This window comes from Pan paniscus, chromosome 7, assembly GCF_029289425.2.
Source record: "Pan paniscus chromosome 7, NHGRI_mPanPan1-v2.0_pri, whole genome shotgun sequence".
Lineage (NCBI taxonomy): Eukaryota > Metazoa > Chordata > Mammalia > Primates > Hominidae > Pan > Pan paniscus.
The window spans coordinates 98258637-98282832 of record NC_073256.2 but is presented as its reverse complement, the minus strand read 5'-3'; the positions used below and the strand labels follow the sequence as shown (position 1 = coordinate 98282832).

Below are 24196 nucleotides of genomic sequence, written 5' to 3'. Positions count from 1 at the left end.
CAGTCTATATCTTTCCAGGTCTGAAGTAAGATTGCACATATTTCTAATGGATACACAAACGTAGAAAATAGATACGTTTTTTGCAGTTAAAGACTTAGATGCAAGGTAATTTCTTTTAAGAGAGAAAAGAACATGAAACATTATGCAAACAATGAAACCAAATTAAAGAACAAAGACTAAAAATTCACCTCACAGAACCTCATATTTAATATGAACTTAATATTTAATAAGTGTTAATATCTTATCTCAAATAATGTGGTATTTTCAACACAATTTTTCTTATTGTACAAATAGTCACGCATTTGTATGATAAATTTCACTTTAATTAATGCCCAGAAAGGGGAAAACAGAAAGAAGCGTTTCCTTCTTTTAAAAACTGAAGGGCCCATCATTGACTGGAAATTTAAAAATGCAAGAATGAGCTCATTGTGTATTTCCTCAAGTGTAAATTTCTTATTATGAAAAAAGACAGTGTGCAAGAAAATGTCGGGTTATACATGTGTCAAAAAGGAGAGAGAGCTTGGGCTGAAAGCTGCTAGTCTAAGTCTAATTCACATGAGTATACAAAGATTTGCATACACATGCACACACACAGACACACACACCCACATACCACCATAGCACTTGGTACTGAGAACCCAGGAAAATGTGCCTACACATCTGGGTATTTCCAGACACTTTGGGGTAAAGCTTGCTGAGAGACAGTTTTAAAAGTTTTAACTAAGAGTAAGTTGCTCACAGAGCAGCTTAATTTTAAAGAACTGTTGGCCCACTAGGTTTATATTCAACCAACAAAAAACAGTTGAGATATTGCATGTAAATTACTTTCTAGGAAAGACAGAGAGAGAGAGAGAGAGAGACAGGAAAAAGAAGAAAACATATATTAAAGAATACATGACTGAGAGAAAATTGTTCTCTTGGAGTAAGTTTGTTGTGAGGAGAGAGAGAAGAAACTGTTTGAGAACTGAATGATTAAAATTCAAGCCCAGATACCATGAGGGGATTTGAGATAGAGAATTGAAGACACAGACAAACATTTCCCACTTCACATATTTTATTATCCTGGTACTATATGACAGTAAAAAATTAGTTACTATATAAGACATAAACGTAGAATTGGAAAAATAAATATTTTGTTCTAAGTATGTTTGGGTAAAGAAAATAATCTTGTCTGACAAAAGAAAAAACCTACTGTTTAACTTATGGCAATAAATTGAATCCAATTTAATGACACTAGGTACTTTGTGGGCTCCAAAATGTAATTCGTAACCTATAGTTATTTGTCTAATTGACAATTTTATACCTATGGTAGTTTAATTTGAAAGTAAGGAAAGATAACTGCACTTTTAATTTTCTCATTTTCAACCAAGCGAAATGTTCCTCACAATAATCTTTCTGCTTTTTGAGAGAAAATTACTCTGATAGAAATGCCACTTTGAATATCATGAAATTTTAAGGATTCTTATTATGTAAAATGTAGAATATTTAATTATTGCAGTTGTTATAATTTCTAAACCCATATGGAAACCGATCTGATAGATTATAGAATAAAGAAAAAAATGGAAATGGTTTAATTAAAATTAATTTAATTCTCTGATTTTCTGTACATGTAATACGATTTTAGTTTTAGTTTCTATGTTCTTCTTAGGCATCTGTGCCAGCACAAAATGTATAGTTCAACATTAAAATTGTTTCCTTAGGCAGAGACTCAATTTTACTTATCATCATATGCCTACCATTTCCTCATCACACACTCCTTCAAAACAGACCTCCATACATTCCTCTGAAGCCCGGTTGCTGATTGTCATGAATTACTTCTCCCCAACAAATAACCACAAATCAAATCAGAAATTATTAAGTAGTAGCCTGAAAATGATGCTCCTTGCCCATCTTCTCCTCTCCCTCACCACCTTCAGAAGAGTCACTGCAAAGGGGATGTTCAAGGCACTATTTATATATGTGTCTGCAAAGTGCCAAAGCAACAGATTTAAAGTCCAATTTTAAAGTATAAACTATTTTTCTGTCTATGAGGACACAGATAATCAGCTTGTATATTTTTATAACTTTCCTCAGTTGTATTTACCATTTTTTATATTGAAATACATGGATGTGAAATCTGTTTCAATGTGATAAGTCAACTATTCATTACATGTCTACATGGTACTAAAAACAGGAGTAGGAGCCACAAAATATGTGGAAGAAAGACATAGCAGGGCACCCATTATTGCAGATAAGGTAGTCAATCCTTATTGAGTAGATAGCTCTACATGAATTAAACAACTAAAAATGTGTGAAGAACTCATAAACTGAATAATACCAAGACCAAATGATTTGCAAATTAGTATGTCTATTCTCCATATGTGTGATATCGGTTGCCTTACGGTCAGATGAAAATATTTGTGTTTACTCTACTGATGATATAGCTAGCCAAAAAACATTCCCTTTTATGTCACTGCCAATCTGTGGCTCATGAATTAGTATAATACTTTCACTTATTTATCCAACTAATATTAGCACTTATTACTTGCCATACATTCTATAAAGAGATCAATCAAAACAATCATAGTTCTTGGCCCTATGGAGCTTCCACTATAATGAGAGGGATGTATGTTAATCAAATAATTATGCTATATATTTGATTTTAAAATAAGAGTTCTGAAAAAAATTCAGAGAGGAAGAAAAAAATAATAGGTTATTTATTTTATCATGGAGAGCAGAAGGAGTTTAGACAATTCCTTCGACCCCTGAAAGTAAATGATGGTTTGAAATTTTGAAGTTTAGAGAATGAAAATGAGTAAGCAAGTCATAATAGAACCAAACAGTTTGTGGGTGTGGTGGACAGGTGGTGAGGAGTGTTCACAGACTCTGAGGACAGAGGAGTATAATGTGAAAAAATTTTGTAATGAAAATTCACAAAATGGGCTGGGCATGGTGGCTCACAGCTGTAATTCCAGCACTTTGGGAGGCCAAGGCCGATGGATCACCTGCAGTCAAGAGTTTGAGACCATCCCGGCCAACATGGCGAAAGCTTGTCTCTACTAAACATGTAAAAATTAACTGAGCGTGGTGGCGGGTGTCTGTAATCCCAGCTACTCGGGAGGCTGAGTCAGGAGAATTGCTTGAACCTGGGAGGCTGAGGTTGCAGTGAGCCGAGATCACACCATTGTACTCCAGCATGGGCAAGAGAGCAAGACTCCATCTCAAAAAAAAAAAAAAAAATTCACAAAATCCAGTTGAAAAGTGAGATGTTTTGGGTGAACCTGGAGAAACAGACAAGGGTCAAGTCACGTTAAATCTTATTCACATGTCATGATACTATTCTTTGTAATTATTTTTTTTAAAAATGCAGAAGCCATTGACAGATGTTAGGTAGGAAAATAAGTAAAATTGTGCTTTAAATAGATTTGTTCTTCAGGATTAAGAATGCATTAGAAGAGTGGAAGACTATTCAGTTCATAGCTTTATTAGTACTGCTCACCTTTTGCTTGGTAAGAGTGGAGATCCATTGCCTTACTTGGGAAATTATTTGGGAAAAATATTAAATTATGGAATTAACAACTACTTTGTTGACCAGATCAGAACAAACTCATAAAAAGCAGATATTCTTTAAGACTGATTATGAAATTTATCTTGTAATTGATTTATGATATCTTAAAGATTTCAAATATGTGATCTTTTCAAACACCACATACTAATTATATTGTTTGCATTATAAGAAAAAAGAAACATCTGACATCACTGCCCACAAATATATGACCATTCTTAAATCCTTCCTGAGACACGGTGAAAATTGGATAACCCAGAATTTCATGGCAATCACACAGTTTTATGTTGGCTCCCCTGGTGCTGTCAGGAACTAAGAGAAATGTTCACAACTGTGCTTCTATTTTTAGTGGGATTAATATTTTATAAGATTTCTATCTCTGTATATTGCATTAAACAATAATGAATTGAATTATGCCTGACAGCCCTTTCCCATTTGTGTTACTTTTTCCTCATATACAAAAATAATAATTCACATTGCTTCAGTAACATGAACTGTACTTGACAGCTAACTGATTTTTTGTCAGTAGGCTTGGCATATAGAAGAACATTTATGATGGACTAATTAAATTTTAAAAGCAAACAAAAATCAGTAAAATGGTCTTAACCATGCACATTTAATTTTTTTCACCTATAGTACATGTCTATTCTGGAAAACTGTTAAACTGAGGAAGCATTCATCAAGCTGTTATCTAATTACTGAAATGGGCTATTTGTTAGTTTGGTTTCTGTAATGGAATCAGAATTCAATTAATACTAGAAATATCTTGAAACAAACTTTGAATAATAAGTACATTGCATGAAATAGTTTTCTAAGAAGAACTTGTATTTGGAAGTTTTTCATTTCAGTTTTACCACTGATATAATAAGTAGGATTGTTCACTACTGAAAAGACACCTATCCTTAGTTTTTTGTGTTATTATGAAAACTAGCCTTTTCTGTTAATCAGATTTCATTTCCAAGCATTTCAGTGGGTGTAGTTAAAATCCTTCTCTTATTAAAGAGCAGGTCTTTTTTTAAAAAAAAATAATGGTACAAGTTTTTTAGAGAACTAAATGAATTTTAAAATTAAATATATCATCTCCCTTGCCTTTTATAATACTTCAATAATTCAACATCTGTAGGAGGCTACCATAATACATAATTGTAGGCAGAGTCAAACACATTACAATTTATAGGTATAGAACTTTCTGCAAGTTCACTCACATCCACTCTTTCCTGTGGCATCTTTGGGAATTCCTAGAATTTTTATTTGTTTTTTCGGACTGAGTCTCACTCTGTCACCCAGGCTGGAGTGCAGTGGTGCAATCTTGGCTCACTGCAACCTCTGCCTCCTGAGTTCAAGAGATTCTCCTGCCTTAAACTCCCGAGTAGCTGGGACTACAGGCATGTGCCAAAGTGTCTCTCTAATTTTTTGTATTTTTAGTAGAGACGGGGTTTCACCATCCTGGTCAGGTTGGTCTCGAAATCCTGACCTCAAGCAATCTGCCCACCTCAGCCTCCAAAATTGCTGGGATTACAGACGTGAGCCACAGCTCCCAGCCTGGAATTCCTAGAAATTTCTGAAGCCTCTGACCATGTTGGAGTAACTGGAATGTGGCTTGATTTCCTGCTATTAGGTATATATAATATACACCTTTATAATATGAATTTCTAAAGCTGTAAAAAAACTATTTTCAGATATTGAAAACATAGTGCAGAACTTCGATGCATGAGAGAGGGAAAAATATAAAAAAGAGCCCCATATTTGTTTAAACTTTCTGCCTAGAGTCATTCTCAGACTGGTGCAGAGAAATGGAGGCCAACCAGAGTGTATGGCTTTGCTGAGCTAGACTAATACTGGAGATTGGGACTGACAAGGTGACTGGGGTTTGTGAAGTAGGATGCTGCAGAGAATAACAGCTGAGCAGAAAGGAGGCACCAGAAGTCTGGGTGGGGGTTTTCTACAAGTTCTTGGTTGAGAGAAATATGCACAAGTGTAATGAAGTCTTCATGAGTCCTAGCAGAAATCAACTTCTGTGAGACGCAAAAGAAGATGAAGGTTGTGTAGTGTTGGGAGGTTTTACAGTTTTAGTCAAGTCAGATGGTAGAGACCTTGATGAGCATGCATAGCATTCATTTGACACCCTAGAAATAAAATAAAGTCTCCAGAAACATTTTAGGTGAATGGAACACACACTGCAACTAAAAACCAAAACTGAGCCAGATCTTCCCTAAGAAAAAATAGCAGAAATATAAAGTCAAGGATGAGAGCATTAGCAGGATCATCAAGTAATATGATTGTCTATGAAAACATAATGGGAAGAGAACATAATTAAACACAATAATTAATATAATCCTCATTGTCCATCATTCAATCAACATTACTAGATATGAGAAGAAACTAGAATATGTTACACACAATGAATCAAAAAAGCAGTAAATAGAAACAGATTCCAAGATGACAAAGATGTTGAAATAATCAGATATAAACTTCAAAATCTCTATTAGAAATATTTTAGTAAAGTTTTAAAAATAGACATAAGTAGTAAAGTAGGGAATCTTAGCACAGAAATATAAACCATGTACAAAACCAAATGAAAGTTATAGAATTAAAAAGTGTGCACTAAATTCTGGGTGACAAACTAACAGGGTGAGACCTTGTCTAACAACAACAACAAAAAAAGACAATTGCATTTCTTCTGGAAGGAGACATTCTTGGTCAGTTAAGAAAATTCCAGAGTCCCTTCCTGCACTTAAAGGAACAAGACAAGCTGGAGTGGAGAACGAGACAAGGTTAGAAAACCTTTGACTTGGAGTTTTGAGCAAGATGGCCGAATAGGAACCACTCCGGTCTGCAGTTTCCAGCGAGACCAATGGAGTAGGTGGGTGACTTCTGCATTTCCAACTGAGGTACCCGGTTCATCTCACTGGGACTGGTTAGACAGTGGGTGCAGCCCACGGATGGCAGAGGGCAAGCTGAAGCAGGGTGAGGAAGCACAGGGGGTCAGGGAACTCCCTTCCCTAGTCAAGGGAAGCCATGAGGGACTGTGCTGTGAGGCACAGTGCTATCTGGCCCAGATACTATGCTTTTCCCATGGTCTTCACAACCCACAGACCAGAGATTCCCTCTGGTGCCTACACCACCACGGCCCTGGGTTTCAAGCACAAAACTGGACATCCATTTGGGCAGACACTGAGCTAACTGAAGGAGTTTGTTTTGTTTTGTTTTGTTTTGTTTGTACCCTAGTGGCACCTAGAAAGCCAGCGAGACAGAACCGTTCACTCTTCCGGAAAGGGGGCTGAAACCAGGGAGCCGAGTGGTATTGCTCAGCGGATCTCACTCCCATGAAGCCCAACAAGCTAAGATCCACTGGCTTGAAACTCTCACTGCCAGCACAGCAGTCTGAAGTCAACCTGGTATGCTCAAGCTTGGTGGGTAGAGGGGCATCCACCAATACTTAGGCTTCAGTAGGTGATTTTCCCCTCACAGTGTAAACAAAGCTGCCAGGAAGTTTGAACTGGTTGTGGAACCCACTGCAGCACAGCAAAGCCACTGTAGCCAGATTGCCTCTCTAGATTTCTCCTCTTTGGGCAGGGCATCTCTGAAAGAAAGGCAGCAGCCCTAGTCAGGGGCTTATAGATAAAACTCCCATCTCCTGGGGACAGAGCACCTGGGGGAAGGGGCAGGTGTAGGTGCAGCTTCAGCAGATTTAAAGTTTCCTGCATGCCGGCTCTGAAGAGAGCAGTGGATCTCCCAGCACAGTGCTCGAGCTATGGTAAGGGACAGATTGCCTCCTTAAGTGGGTCCCTGACCCCCATGGCTCCTGACTGAGAGACACCTCCCAGCAGGGGTCGACAGACACCTCATACAGGAGAGCTCCTGCTGGCATCTGGCCAGTGCCCCTCTGGGACCAAGCTTCCAGAGGAAGGAGCAGGCAGCAATCTTTGCTGTTCTGCAGCTTCTGCTGGTGATACCCAAGCAAACAGGGTCTGGAGTGGACCCCCAGCAAACTCCAGCAGACCTGCAGAGAAGGGAGCTGACTGTTAGAAGGAAAACTAAGAAACAGAAAGCAATAGCATCAACATCACCCAGCAACAAAAAGGACGCCCACTCAAAAACCTCATCTGAAGGTCACCAACATCAAAGACCAAAGGTAGATAAATCATGAAGATGAGGAAAAACCAGCACAAAAAGGCTAAAAATTCCAAAAACCAGAATGCCTTTTCTCCTCCAAAGGATCACAACTCCTAGCCAGCAATGGAACAAAACTGGACAGAGAATGAGTTTGACAAGTTGACAGAAGTAGGCTTCAAAAGGTAGGTAATGACAAACTCTTCTGAGCTAAAGGAGCATGTTCTAACCCAATTCAAGGAAGCTAAGTACCTTCATAAAAGGTTGCAGGAACTGCTAACTAGAATAACCAGTTTAGAAAAGAATATCAATGACCTGATGGAGCTGAAAAACACGGCACAAGAACTTTGTGAAGCATACACTAGAAACAATAGCTGAATCGATCAAGCAAAAGAAAGGATATCAGAGATTGAAGATCAACTTAATGAAATAAAGCATGAACACAATATTGGAGAAAAAGGAATGAAAAGGAATGAACAAAGCCTCCAAGAAATATGATACTATGTGAAAAGACCAAACCTACGTTTGATTGGTGTACCTGAAAGTGACAGGGGAAATGGAACCAAGTTTTAAAACACACTTGGGGAAATTATCCAGGAGAATTTCCCCAACCTAGAAGATAGGCCAACATTCAAATTCAGGAAACACAGAGAACACCACAAAGTTACTCCTCAAGAAGAGCAACACCAAGACACATAATCATCAGATTCACCAAGGTTTAAATGAAGAAAAAAATGTTAAGGGCAGCCAGAGAGAAAGGTTGGGTTACCCACAAAGGGAAGCCTATCACACTAACAGGTGATCTCTTGGCAGAAACCCAACAAGTCAGAAGAGAGTCAGGGCCAATATTCAACATTCTTAAAGAAAAGAATTTTCAACCCAGAATTTCATATCCAGCCAAACTGAGCTTCGTAAGTGAAGGAGAAATAAAATCCTTTACAGAGAAGCAAATGCTGAGGGATTTTGTCACCACCACACCTGCCTTACAAGAGCTCCCAAAGGAAGCATGGTGGCTCATGCCTGTAATCCCAGCACTTTGGGAGGTCAAGTCAGGTGCATCACGAGGTCAAAATATCAAGACCATCCTGGCCAACATGATGAAACCTCATCTCTACTGAAAATACAAAAATTAGTTGAGTGTGGTGTGCATGCCTGTAGTCCCAGGTACTCGGGAAGCTGAGGCAAGAGAATCACTTGAACCCAGGAGGCAGAGGTTGCAGTGAGTTGAGATCATACCACAGGACTACAGCCTGGTGACAGAGCAAGACTCCATCTAAAAAAAAAAGGAAGCACTAAATATGGAATGGAAAAACCGGTAGCAGCAATTGCAAAAACATACCAAAATATAAAGACCATCAACACTATGAAGAAACTGCATCAACTAATGGGCAAAATAACCAGCTAGCATTTTACTGACAGGATCAAATTCACACATAACACTATTAACCTGAAATGTAAATGGGCTAAATGCCCCAATTAAAAGACATAGACTTGCAAATTGGATAAAGAGTCAAGACCCATCGGTGTGCTGTATTCATGAGATCCATCTCAATGCAAAGACACACATAGGCTCAAAATAAAGGGATGGAGGAATATTTACCAAGCAAATGGAAAGCAAAAAAAAAGCAGGGGTTACAATCCAAGTCACTGATAAAACAGACTTTAAACCAACAAAGATCAGAAAAGACAACGAAGGGCACTACATAATGGTAAAGGGATCAATGCGACAAGAACAGGTAACTAGCCTAAATATATATGCACACAATACAGGAGTACTCAGATTTATAAAGCAAGTTCTTAGAGACCTACAAAGAGACTTAGACTCCCACCCAATAATAATGGGAGACTTTAACATCCCACTGTCAATATTAGACAGATCAATGAGACAGAAAATCAATATGTACATTCAGGACTTGAACTCAGCTCTGGACCAAGCAGACCTAATAGACATCTACAGAACTGTCCACCCCAAGTCAACAGAATATACATTCTTCTCAGCACCACTAGCACTTATTCTAAAATTGACCACATAATTGGAAGTAAAACACTCTTCAGCAAATGCAAAAGAACAGAAATCAAAACAACCAGTCTCTCAGATCACAGTGCAATGAAATTAGAACTCAGGATTAAGAAATTCAATCAAAACTGCACAACAATATGGAAACTGAACAACCTGCTCCTGAATGACTACTGGGTAAATAACAAAATTAAGGTAGAAATAAATAAGTCCTTTGAAACCAATGAGAACAAAGACACAACATACCAGAATATATGGGACACAGGTAAAGCAGAGTTTGGAAAGAAATTTATAGCACTAAATGCCCATGAGAAAGACAGAAAGATCTAAAATCAACACCCTAACATCACAATTAAAAGAACTAGAGAAGCAAGAGCAAACAAATTCAAAAGCTAACAGAAGATGAGAAATAATGGAGCAGAACTGAAGGAGATAGAGACACGAAAAAACCTTCAAAAAATCAATGAATCCAGGAGCTGGTTTTTTGAAAAGATTAAAAAAATAGACCACTAGCTAAACTAATAAAGAAGAAAAGAGAGAAGAATCAAATAGACACAATAAAAACATAAAGAGGATATTACCACTGGTCCCACAGAAATACAAACCACCATCAGAGAATACTATAAACATCTCTATGCAAATACATTAGAAAATCTAGAAGAAATGGATGAATTCCTGGATGCATACAGCCTCCCAAGTCTAAACCAGAAAGAAGTCGAATCCCTGAATAGACCAATACAAGTTCTGAAATCGAGGCACTAGTTAATAGCCTACCAACCAAAAAAAGCCCAGGACCAGAAGGATTCACAGCTGAATTCTACCAGATGTACAAATAGGAGCTGGTACCATCCTTCTGAAACTATTCCAAACGATAGAAAAAGAGAGACTCCTCCCTAATTCATTTTATGAAGCTAGCATCATCTTTATACCAAAACCTGGCAGAGACACCACAAAAAAAAAAAAAAATAGAAAAGAAAATTTCAGGCCAATATCCCTGATGAACATTGATGCAAAAACCCACAATAAGATACTGGCAAACTGAATTCAGCAGCACATCAAAAAGCTTATCCATCACAATCAAGTCAGCTTCATCCCTGGAATGCAAGGCTGGTTTAACATACACAAAACAATTAACGTAACCCATCACATAAACAGAACCAATAACAAAATCCGCATGATTATCTCAGTAGCTGCAGAAAATGCCTTCAATGAAATTCAACAGCCTTTCATGCTAAAAACTCTGAATCAACAAGGCATTGATGAAACACATCTAGAAATAATAAGAGCTATTTATGACAAATCCACAGCCAATATCATATTGAATGGGCAAAAGCTGGAAGCATTCCCTTTGAAAACTGGCACAAGACAAGGATACCCTCTCTCACCACTCCTATTCAACATAGTATTGGAAGCTCTGGCCAGGCCAGTCAGGCAAGAGAAATAAATAAAGCGTATTCAAATAGGAAGAGAAGAAGTCAAATTGTCTCTTTTTGCAGATGACACGATTGTATTTTTAGAAAACCCCATTGTCTCAGCCCAAAAACTCCTCAAGCTGATAAGCAAATTTAGCAAAGTCTCAGGATACAGAATCGATGTGCAAAAATCACAAGCATTCCTATACACCAATAAGAGGCAAACAGAGAGCCAAATCATGATTGAACTCCCATTCACAATTGCTACAAAAAGAATAAAATTCCTAGGAATACAACTTACAAGGGATGTGAAATACTTCTTCAAGGAGAACTACAAACTACTGCTCAAGGAAATACGAAAGGACACAAACAAATGGAAAAATATTCCATGCTCATGGATAAGAAGAATCAATATCGTGAAAATGTTCATACTGCCCAAAGTAATTTATAGATTCAATGCTATTCCCATCAAGTTACCATTGACTTTCTTCACAGAATTAGAAAAAAACAAATTTAAATTTCATATCGAATCAAAAAAATAGCCCATATAGCCAAGACAATCCTAAGCAAAAAGAACAAAGCTGGAGGCATCATGCTACCTGACTTCAAACAATACTATAAGGCTACAGTAACCAAAACAGCATGGTACTGGTACCAACACAGATATATAGACCAATGGAACAGAACAAAGGCCTCTGAAATAACATCACAAATCTACAACCATCTAGTCTTTGACAAACCTGACAAAAACAAGCAATGGGGAAAGGATTCCCTATTTAATAAATGATGTTGGGAAAACTGGCTATCAATATGCAGAAAACTGAAACTGGACCCCTTCATTACATCTTATACAAAAATTAAATCAAGATGGATTAAAGACTTAAATGTAAGACCTAAAACCATAAAAACACTAGAAGAAAACCCAGGCAATACTATTCAGGACCTAGGCATGGGCAAGGACTTCATGTCTAAAACACCAAAAGCAGTTGCAACAAAAGCCAAAATTGACAAATGGGATCTAATTAAACTAAAGAGCTTCTGCACAGCAAAAGAAACTATCATCAGAGTGAACAGGCAACCTACAGAATGGGAGAAAATATTTGCAATCTATCCATCTGACAAAGGGCTAATATCCAGAATCTACAAGGAACTTAAACAAATTTACAAGAAAAGAAAACAACCCCATAAAAAAGTGGGCAAAGGATATGAACAGGTACTTTTCAAAAGAAGACACTTATGCAGGCAACAAACATATGAAAAAAAGCTCAACATCACTGGCCATTAGAGAAATGCAAATCAAAGCCACAATGAGATGCCATCTCATGCCAGTTAAAATGTCAATCATTAAAAAGTCAGGAAACAACAGATGCTGGAGATGATGTGGATAAATAGGAAGGCTTTTACTGTGTTGGTGGGAGTGTAAATTAGTTCAACCATTGTGGAAGACAATGTGTTGATTCCTCAAGATCTAGAACCGGAAATATCATTTAACCCAGCAATCCCATTACTGGGTATATACCCAAAGGATTATAAATCATTCTACTGTAAAGACACATGCACATGTATGTTCACTGCAGCACTATTCACAATAGCAAAGACTTGGAACCAACCCAAATGCCCATCAATGATAGATTGGGTAAAGAAAATGTTGCACATAAACACCATGGAATACTATGCAGCCATAAAAAAGAATGAGTTCATGTCCTTTGCAGGGACATGGTTGAAGCTGGAAACCATCATTCTCAGCAAACTAATACAGGAACAGAAAACCAAACACTGCATGTTCTCACTCATAAGTGGGAGTTGAACAATGAGAACATATGGGCACAGGGAAGGGACTATCACACACTGGGGCCTGTTGGGGGGTGGGGGGCAAAGGGAGGGAGAGCATTAAGAGAAATACCTAATGTAAATGACAGGTTGATGGGTGCAGCAAACCACCATGGCATATGTGTACCTATGTAATAAACCTGCACATTCTGCACATGTATCCCAGCACTTAAAGTATACATATATATATGATATCATATATATGATATATTTATTTCATTAATCACTCAATTTTTCTTAACCAAGACCGTTTTCGAAATGTATGTGGTATATAAATATCATATATATATATATATATATATCTGAAAATATATTACCTGAATTAGGAAAAAGGCTCAATAGCAATATATTGGACATTACAGAAGGAAGTACTAATAAACTTCAAGAAATAACAGTAAAATATACCCAATCTGATGAATACATTAAAAAAATTGAAAACAATGAGCAGAGCCTTAGAAACAAGTAGGACAATAATAATCACAATAACTTACATGTAATTTGACTCAGAAGGAAAGAAGAGAGAGAAAGAGAAACAGCGGGGTAGAAAAAAAGTATTAGAAAGAATAATGGCTTAAAATTTTCCAATATTTGCTGAAAACATTATCCTACAGATCCAAGATGCTAGCAATCATCTTGATGCTAGCAATTCATATCTAAATAGATGAATAAAAGGAAAATCACATGAAGCACATCATGGCTAACCTGCTAAAAAACAATGATAAAGTACATTTCTAAAAACCAAAACAAAACAGGAGAATAAAACCCATTACACACAGAAGAAAAATTATACAAAGCCATTTAACTTCTCAGAAACAAAAGACATCAAAGTCAAATGATGTTTAAAAACAATTTTTAATGCTGAAAATAATTAAATTATCAGGTAGAATATTGTAATCAGAATAAAATATCCTTCAAAAATGATGCTGAAGACATTATAAAATAAATGCTGAAAGGATTGTCAAAAGAGTTACACTACCAAAAGTGCATCAACATAATCACACCGAAGGAATATAATACCAAATGGAAAACTAGATCTCTAGGAAGGAATAAGAAGTCCCCAGGAATTGAAAATATATGTGTAAATATTAATTTTTTCTCTTATTTTTTAAAAAAGAATCTGCTCAAAGCAAAATAAATAAATACATAATTGTATGCTATGAAGTCTATAACAGGTAGAAGTAAAATGTGTGACCACAAGTATATTACAAATAGTGTGGGAAAAAATATAAATATGCTTTTATAAGTTTCTCATATTTTACACCGAGTGCCACAATAAAACCAGGTCGACTGCATTAATTTAAGGATGCACATATTCATTTCTAGTGCAGTCACTAAAAACACAAAAAAGAAACTCTTCACAATTATAAGGTAACAAGTAAATTAAAGCAAAATGCCTAAAATGTTTGCCCCAAATGAGAAGAGGAAACAGGAACAAGAGAACAAAAATAGATGGGATAAATAGTAAAAATAGCCATGAAAATATATATATTTGCATGAAATAATAATTGAATAAAAATTCAAGTTTAAGGCAAACACATTTATAAAACATTAAGAGAATAAACTATATGATACCTACAATATATGTAGATCATAAATATAAAGACATAGATATGTTGAAAGCAAAAGGATGAGGAACAAATGCAGCATGCAAAGTATTTATAGAAGAAAATGTTGACTATGTAACATATATAGAAACTGAGAATTTTTTACTGATAAAAATATCAGCTCAGTAGGAATTACAGAAAACCTACACATGCATGCCTCTGTGAACAGGTCAACTTGGAGGCGTTTCTTCAGTGTTCTGTATCTTTACTGATATTCAGTCAATATTTTATATTAATTATTGAGAAATGCGTGCCCAAACTTTCCAAGTATATTTTGATTTCTCCTTTTATTTCTATGAATTTTAGGATGTATTTTAAAGGTCTCTTGTTTTCATGTGTACACATTTAAGATTGTCATATCTTCTTGGATAATTGATTTCTTTATCATTATGTATTCCCCTATTCATCTCTGGTAATGTTTCTTTTTCTGAAATGTACTTAATATAGCTATGTTAGGTTTCTTTTGATTATTGTTTTCATGGTAAATCTTTTTCTATTCTTTGTTTTTTAACCTACTTATATCTTTGTGTTTCATTGAATTTCTTGTAGACAGCATATAGTTAGGCTTTGTGTCTTTAACCATTCTGAAAAATCTCTAGTTTCTAATTGATGTAAGAGCATTTACATTTAATGTAATAATTGATGTTCTGTTAAAATCTACCATCTTGCTAGCACTCATCTTTTTTTATGTCTGTTCTTGTGTATTTTTTTCATTTTACAGGCAATACTTTGAATTAATTGAGCTTTAAATTTGTTTTTCTTTTGTCTCCATTATAGGCTTATTATATTTGTTATTGGAATAATTTTTGGTGGTTACCCTAGGTTTTATAATATCCACTTTTAGAATTGTGCTATTATGGTCATAAACTTTATTTTTATATATGCTATACAAATGCAATCCTTGACTTTTTGACACCACATTTCTCCAACCGACTCTGCATCTTTCTTCTTTTTTCATCCCACCCTTACCATCTATTTAGTTTTCTGTTATCATGAAAGAAATTACCATGAACTTGATAGCTTAAAAAAAAATTCAGAAGTCCAGGTATGGCGTATCTGGGCACTCTGCTCAGGATTTCAAACAGCTGAAATCCAGGTGAGAGCCCGGCTGCATTCTCATCCATAGCTCACCTGGAGGTTGGCAGAGTTCTGTTCCTGTGGTCTTGAAACTTACGTACCTGTTTTCTTGCTGACTGTTAGCTAGGAGCTGCATTCAGCTCATAGAGGTTGTCTTCAGGTTGCAGATTTGTGGTTTTCTCTCAACACAGCAAATTGTTTATTTGAGGCCAACAGAAGAATGTCTCTTTTTTCAAATCTCTCTGACTTCTTTTCTCTGACCTCTAAATTATCTTTTTAAAAGGTATCACTAAATTAGGCCAGGTTCTTCCACACTCAATGGGAGGAGATTATTCAAGGTACACAAATCACGGGGAAAGAGCTTGGGGGGCTATGTTGGAATTCTGCCTACCACTTTGAGCTTTACTTCCTCTTCCAACAATCCACTCCTTGCGGTATTTAATTATCAAAATAGAATTAGCCTAATTTTCAACAAGAGAATATCCATGCTTTTCATGAAGGAGAAGAAAACTAAATCAAGGTGGTAATAATAGGATTCTATTTAGTCAGTCAGAAAAGGGAGGACATCTGGTCAGGAGGGAGGAATTCATGCATGTTTTATTTCACTAAGCAATAATCATTAGGTATTCTCTCTTTTTTTTTTTTTTGTAAAAGATCACCAGGGTGTCAGAATTGTCACCTTTCCTTTCCAAGTATTTCCTGAATTTGCTTATTTTTTACTATCTCCACAGCCATTTTCACCAATATACTATTATCTCTTTCTGGAAGATGGCCCTCTAACCAATATCTCTTACTATCTACCTTCTGATCTTCTCTGACATCATTCAGGCCCTTCCTTCAATCCTTCAAAATTTAGTCAGATTGAGGAGTGAAAAGAAGTATTCAATTGTGGCTTCCATTAAGAATTTTGATAATTGTATCTTTTGATTAATTATCTCCTAACTATCTCCTTAAACTTCTGCTTTCAACATTCAGACCAGTAAAAATTGACTGGCACACATATTTATAGCCACAATGACAAACTGGCTTAGTTTGATAACTGTTATTGATGCCCTTATATATTCAGAAATCCCCTACTTATGGGACTTTCTAGACATTAGAGGTTCAATTATAACAATATAGGGAAAGACAATTTATATGACACTTAAAAGACTAATTCAGAGGCTCTATATAATGCAGTATTAAATAGAAAATGAGAAACATCTGGGGTTTTATTGCTCACAAGACAGTTGAAAATTGATTATATTCAGATGACTGCACTGATACAATATAAAATAATCATGGACAATATATTGATCATAATGAAATATATCTCTTTTAAGAATGGCCATATAGCATTTTCTTTAAAATTTTAGAATATTTAAAATTCAACATAACTGAATAGAGAAAACAAAATATCCCTTGAATAAAAATAGGTCCCTTCTTATCTCTGAAAGATTATTCTTCTATGGTGTTTGATTGTTCATCATGATCAAAGAAAGGCATGAGTTGACTTAAAATAAATGTATTTTTGTCTTACAGATCCAAGGCTGAATTCTGCAGTTTTTGGCTTCATTCCAACTTGAATTTATATAGGTATTACTTTAAAGGTTCTTCCCAAATTAGCCATAGTCAATTTCACACAGATAGAGTAAAGATAATGATCATCTTCTGCCTGTAAAGATTTGGAAATCCAAGTATAAAATTGCTGCAAAGTACAAAATATTACTTTAATAGGATACAAAACACTGAATTCTGAGGCTCTTGTTGAGTACTTCCTTTTAAGATATTTAATGTTAATGTGTCTCCAGCTAATTTTTCTGGCTATACACCATACATCTGCTCTCTGTCTTTCTGATAAATGACATCCTCCCACTTTCTCTGTATCCTATGTGTTATTGAAAATGTAAATCTTCAAGAAAAGAGGCCCAGCAATGACTTTGCCAAAAGACTTTCCAAATTTCTACTTACAAACTTGGAAATTATTATTTAAACTTTGCAAACTCAAAGTTATATTTTCTCTACATTCATTTTTAATATAATTTGACTGTTAAGTCAATCTTGGTTTTACTTTTTCATTTTTTTTTTTTTTTTTTTTTTTGCTAAGCTGCATCTTTGCATACGCTTTTAAATTTTCTCTTTGAATGAGAAAATCCTGTGAGTAAATCTGGTAAAAGTACTCTTCTGAGGGCAGCTATGGTAGTTTTCCCTTATCTGTGGGATATATATTCCAAGATTCCCAGTGAATGCCTGAAACCAGGATAGTACTGAACTGTATATATACTGCTTTTTGCTATACATAAATATCTATGATAAAGTTTAACTTATAAATTAGGCACAGTTAGAAATTAACAATAACCAACAGAAAAATTATAAGAATATGCTGCATTAAAGTTGTGTGAATGTGTTCTCCATTTTCCTTCTCTCTCAAAAGACTGCAATATTTTTGAACCAAGGTTGACTGCAGGTAACTGAAACAAGGGAAAATGAAACCATGGATAAGGGAACACTACTGTACTAATGATGCATCTCACTACCCTTTCGTTAACTTTGTCAAAAATATAGAAACTTGAAACTTGAAAATTAGTATGACTCCGTGAAACAGATGAAATTAAGCTGACCTTAAGGAAATTAATATTGAGAGATCACTTTTTTAAACATGTAACTAAACATACAAGTCTAACCTGAAGTTTATCCTTGACCTTCTTTGGGTTTCTGATGTATTCTTTCATTAGATGTATCATTAATCTTCTTAAAATACCTACTAAGCCTGCCTAATATATGCTTTTACTGTAACACTTTCAATAATGGCTGCTATTGATTCAGTCCATGTGTCGTTAGACAAGATCCTCTCATAATTCTTACATTTATCTCACACAATATTTTCCATACTTATGGAGGCAAAATAAGGTGTAGAATTATGAGCAAGATTTCCTTACTAGAGGTCTTCTCAGGTATTTTAATATCTTAATGTGCATTTTGCTTCTCAAGAAATGAGTCTATAATGCAATATGATGCAGTGCAATGATCCTAAAATGTATACATTTCACAGAAGCAGCCACAGTAGAGTATTTGATGAGATATATCTAACCTCTGGATACAATTAGAGTAATTCCTAATTCCTGAGGTCCTTCACATTAGACAGTAAAGTTGACAATGTGGTTTCTGGTTTTTCTTGCCTGGCTGCTTGACTTTTTAAAAAGAAAGCAGTAGCATCATTCTGATTAAAGAGAATAGAATCACAAACTACATACTTCTTCTATAGTTTTATTTTGATTTAACTGGATGGAAAAAAAGTATTTTTCTAGAATAACCAAATTTTTGTAATTAAAAGAAAACTATTTGAAGATTTAGATATAATAAAAATAACAAACAGAATTATTTTACAGATTCCTGTATGTGGTTTATTTCTAACCTACCATTTCAATGAGAGAGCCTACTCCTTAGAGAATTAATTGTTTACGGGGTGTGAACATGATACTAATTTAACTCAAAACTAAAGGTATAAATTATGTATTCTCTTTCTTCTGAAATCTCAGATGATATTCATGTTGACATAAACAAACAGCTTCTGAGACATTCCTAAGAACGGTCTAGAGAAGTAATACATTTACATTAATTATTAATGCGTATTAGCCATATATTTTAAGATAGAGTAGAAAACATTATTTTCTTTGCAATTTAATGTTATAATTAGGATAAAACTTAGAAAACCAAGAGAGAATAATCAGACAAATGTTACGCCTTGATAGAGTAGAAAAGCAATGGAGAAAAAAAGAAAAGGTAGTATTGTGTTAGGAAATGGAGGGAAACGTTGAGTGGCTATAACAACAAAATTTACATTTAAGAAGGGCAAGAAGTGGGATTTAAAGTAGCATTATATGGAGCTTGATATATTCTGAAGACATGCAGAAAGATAATTTTGAGCATACAGTTCAAAAGCCAAATCTCTGCAGATAGAGAAATTTCAACAGGATAAAGGACCTTTACATTATTCCTTGGTATTAGCAGGGGATTGGTTCCAGGACCTTCTGCAGATGACAAAATCCTTGTATATCAAATTCAAGGATGCTCAAGTCCCATATAAAATGCCATAATATTTGCGTAGAACTTAAGCACATCTTCCCAAATACTTTAAATCATCACTAGGTTACTTAAGATATCAAACACAATGTAAATTCTACATAAATAGTTGTTACACTGTATTGTTTAGGAAATAATGACAAGAAAAAAATGTTTATACATTTTCAGTACAAAAACATTTTCTTTTCCAGAATATTTTCAATCTGTGGTTGGTTGAATCCACAGATGCAAAACCCACAGACGTGAGGGCTGATTCTACGTGCAAACTGGCCACAAAAGTCCTGGCTTTCTTCAAAGCTGCATCCTAACGAGGGCAGAGTACCTGGTACAATGAATCTGATTGTAATTTACAAGAAAATGACCTCTACTGCCTACAATATGTTACCTCATTTGTTTCCCAGTTCCTAATTTGTACCCTTAGATCCTTAGACCATAAAGTATTTCCTGAAGGAATAGAGGGCTCCAAGTGGGATGATTTGAGTAGTTCATTTTGGTGGCTTTTGTTATGGAAATATGTGAGGATGGGTGAACTTTAGTACTGATTTTTCATTCACATGACAAGAATGCCTACATAAATCATGTTGTTCTCCCATTTAAGTAATTACTAGGTTTGAAGCCAGTTAAAACAAATGATAGAAGATATTTTAGGTTAAACAACATGGTTTTGCTTTCATTGACATCAACCATAATAGGCCTAAAAATATAAGTGCAGAAAAGCATGTTAGTATCTTTTATTTCTTTCAAGTATATTCATTTAGTTGACTTTTTCAAATATATTTTAGCTTATTTTGCCTTCTGATAAGAATAGGACAATTGAAGAAAAGGTTTTCTCACTTCCTTAACATTATGAAAGAATTTTATTTTGGAATTGCCTGAGAGGTAAATGGAAAATATGCTCAGTTGGCCCAAATTCTTTATTAAACAACATTATAAGTGAAAATCTGTTTTCCCTGCTATTATCTGAGTGCTATGCTTAAAGAAACAAATAAACATCCTGACAGTTGGCAGACAGGAAATATGTTTTGTTTCCTTTTTTATTCCGGCTTCATTATTTTCCATGGAGATGGATTCTTGAAGCGACAGGCTGTGTTCATTTCAGTTCAACTGTTCATTGACTTGTGCAACATATCAAATTCCTTACCAAAGTGAAAAAAAAGAAAAGCAGAATGAAATTTAGCTATGATTCAACCAGAGAAATTTACATGTTGGGCAAGGATTCTTGTTATTTAAAGATAAAGGCATTTTTGAAAGTCCACTGAAAAATGGCTAAAATTTTTCTAATTCTGGTTTGGTGATATATCCTATTAATCTGCCACCACTTATTAATGGCACTCATAATTTAAAGCCCTCTAACACTGGCACCGCATATCTCATTAAGGTATCTCCTCCCATTCTTCCTGCAAACATGACATTTAGGAGACCATTATATGACTTACACAGATAATTGCCACAAGGTTCTAAGCAGCCTTGATCCTGCTCTGGCTTACAGCTTGTCAGCCTACTAGCCTACTGTCAGCACATGATAGTAGAACTCTTATTAGTTAAATATTCTTGGCAGAATCTCACAAATGGTATGTTTTTAATGTTCGAAAGTTTAAATAGCTTGACATTTTAAAGGTTATCACTTTCTTTCCCAGGATAATTATTTCCAGTGTCAATAAAGTATTTTTTAAAACCCATGTATTGACAATAGAAATAAGTTAGAAGTTCATCTTTTACAGATTTATTTCAGTGTCATTTTAAGAAATAACACAGTGTTATAAACAGTAGGTGATATGAGTCTGGTTTTTTTTGCACATATAATTATTCTGTGCTTATTCTTCTGAAATCATGTAATGCAAGATAAAGCTTAGATAAAGTAGAGTTTAAAGGTCTGAAAGTTGAGATAAAAGCTAAATTCATGGCAAAATTGCAAGTCTTCACTTCCTTTTTAATGTAGGAGACAGCTAATTTAAATTTAAAGTCACTCTCAGAGCAGAAGTAAATTAGCCTGGGAAAACTCCTTGGATTCCCACCCAGCTTTGAGCCCTGGCCTATGACTGGAAAAATAAGAACAATTTTCTTATCTGTTAAGTATAGCAGAAGTATGAAAACAAATTCAAGAGACACTTCGGAAATATACATTTTTCTAAATGTGAGAAGATTTCCAAATAATTGCAATACTGAAGCAAGGAAATATTTATTAGAAGGGACTTTAAATGTGCTTAATAAACTACAGAATTGAATTAATGCCTTACTTATGGGTCTGAAAACAGAAATATTGATATCTCAGAATCTGAAAAATGGACATTTACCATGTTCTTGAACAATTCTGATAAGGAAAGCTCACTTTAAAGCAAATAAATTCTCAGTGTTGGATAGAATTCTTTTTTTGAAAGCTTTTTTTCATATTAAACCAATAACTGCTTTTCTGCAACTCATCTTTATGGTTGTGGTAGCAAAATGACTCTGCAAAAAACTAGTCACATCCTAATCCCTAGAACCTGTAAATAGGTTCTGTTACATGGGAAAAAGGACTTTGCAGGTGTGATTAAGGTTCAGGACTTTGAGATGGGTAGGTTGTAGATGATTGATCACATGAGGCCTTAAAAGCAGAGAACTTTTTCTAGCTAGAGGCAAGAGACATGGAGCCAAAGTGGAGGTAAGAGAAATCTGAAGCATAAAAAGGGCTCTATTGGCCGGGCGCGGTGGCTCACGCCTGTAATCCCAGCACTTTGGGAGGCCGAGGCGGGCGGATCACGAGGTCAGGAGATCGAGACCATCCTGGCTAACACGGTGAAACCCCGTCTCTACTAAAAATACAAAAAATTAGCCGGGCGTGGTAGCGGGCGCCTGTAGTCCCAGCTACTCGGGAGGCTGAGGCAGGAGAATGGCGTGAACCCAGGAGGCGGAGCTTGCAGTGAGCCGAGATCGCGCCACTGCACTCCAGCCTGGGCGACAGAGCGAGACTCCGTCTCAAAAAAAAAAAAAAAAAAAAGGGCTCTATTTGTCGTTGCTGGCCTAGAAGATGAAGAACCCATAGGCTGGGGAGTGCCGGAGGCCCCTGGAGCCTGGACAACAGTACCCAGTTAAAACAAGTGAGTGAACAAGTACTTAGTCCTACACTGCATGACAATGAATTCTGAAAACCACCTGAAAAAGTCTGTTAAGTGCGTTTCCTCTCCAGAGCCTTCAGATAAGAGCCTACAGTGACCTTTCTTATGAGAACCAAAGCAAAGGAAACAGCCAAGCCCACCCTAATTTGTGAAACACAGAATTATAAAATAATTTATGTTGTTTTAGGGTGTTAAATTTGTGGTAAACAAAAATGGCAGCAATACAAAATAACACAGTTTTCAGTGGTTCTTTCCTCTGGCCCAACATAGAATATCTACAACTTTCCACCCAACTGCCTGGAATCATTTCAAATTTTCAAAAATAACTTAATGTTAGCTGGGCGCACTGGCTCACACCTGTAATCTCAGCACTTTGGGAGGCCAAGGAAGGAGGATTGCTTGAGCCCAGGCATTCAAGGCCAGCCTGGCAAGATGGCAAGCCCCATCTCTATAGAAAATTTTAAAAAATTAACCAGCCTCGGTGACATGCACCTGTGTTTCCAGCTACTGGGGAGATTGAAGTGGGAGGCTCGCTTGAGCCCAAGAGGCTGAGGCTGCAGTGAGCTGTGTTGGTGCCACTGTACTCCAGCCTGGGTGACAGAGTGAGACCTCTCCTCAAAAGTATTAATTAATTTATTTCCATATGCCCTGCTTCCTCAATGCCCATCATAAACTCTGGTGCTCTGTGTTAAACACAGTGATTCAGAAGTAAACTGACTTATAAGAACTCAGAAAGATCTGCTACTTATGGTATAAAGTTATAACAATGCAAGGGTTTTTTTTTTTTTTTTTTTGGAAGATTTTCTCATGGTTGACATACTTACATGTGGCCAAGTTATATCTTTGGATATTTCTCACATAAACTTCTCTAAACTACTGCATTCCATTCTAAAAATGATCAGTTGACTTTTTAAAATTGCACCTATATAAACACTCATGTAGACACATTTATTCCACATACAAACATGCAATTGACATAATATTTTTAATAATTTTTCTCTTGCTGAGATTTTGGTCCATTAACCAATGAGTCAAGATTATTTAAATTATCTTATTTCCCTAATTCAAATAAATATTGCATTTTAATAACAGACTTTGGAAAGAAAATAAGCCTATAACCAAATTAACTATGCACATCTATGATACAACATTATTTAATTTATAAATGCTAAAATATAAAATATAATTCTTCTTAGGAATGTTCTATATATAATATACATAAGCACATATGTATGTACACATATATATGCACAGATATATATGCATATATATTCATATATATAGTTTTATGTGTGTATATATACATAGTTATAAGTGTATAGCTATATGTATTTACAAATTTTTACTCTCTTTTTCAAAACAGTTACAACATTTTCAAGTATTATCTTCTGTAGTGAATGTGACCATACTTGGAAACAGAATCTTTACATACATAATTAAGT

At 35.6% G+C, this 24196-nt stretch overlaps 1 long non-coding RNA gene across 1 annotated transcript in view; it reads left to right on the top strand.

The window, feature by feature from the left end:
* LOC134730987 (uncharacterized) overlaps nt 1-20660 on the top strand; it is a 147435-nt gene extending 126775 nt beyond the window's left edge. Inside the window, exons 4-5 of the long non-coding RNA XR_010112982.1 lie at nt 17119-17172; nt 19851-20660. This is a non-coding gene — a long non-coding RNA (uncharacterized LOC134730987). The remainder of the gene's footprint in view (nt 1-17118; nt 17173-19850) is intronic.
* The last annotated feature ends 3536 nt before the right edge of the window (nt 20661-24196 follow it).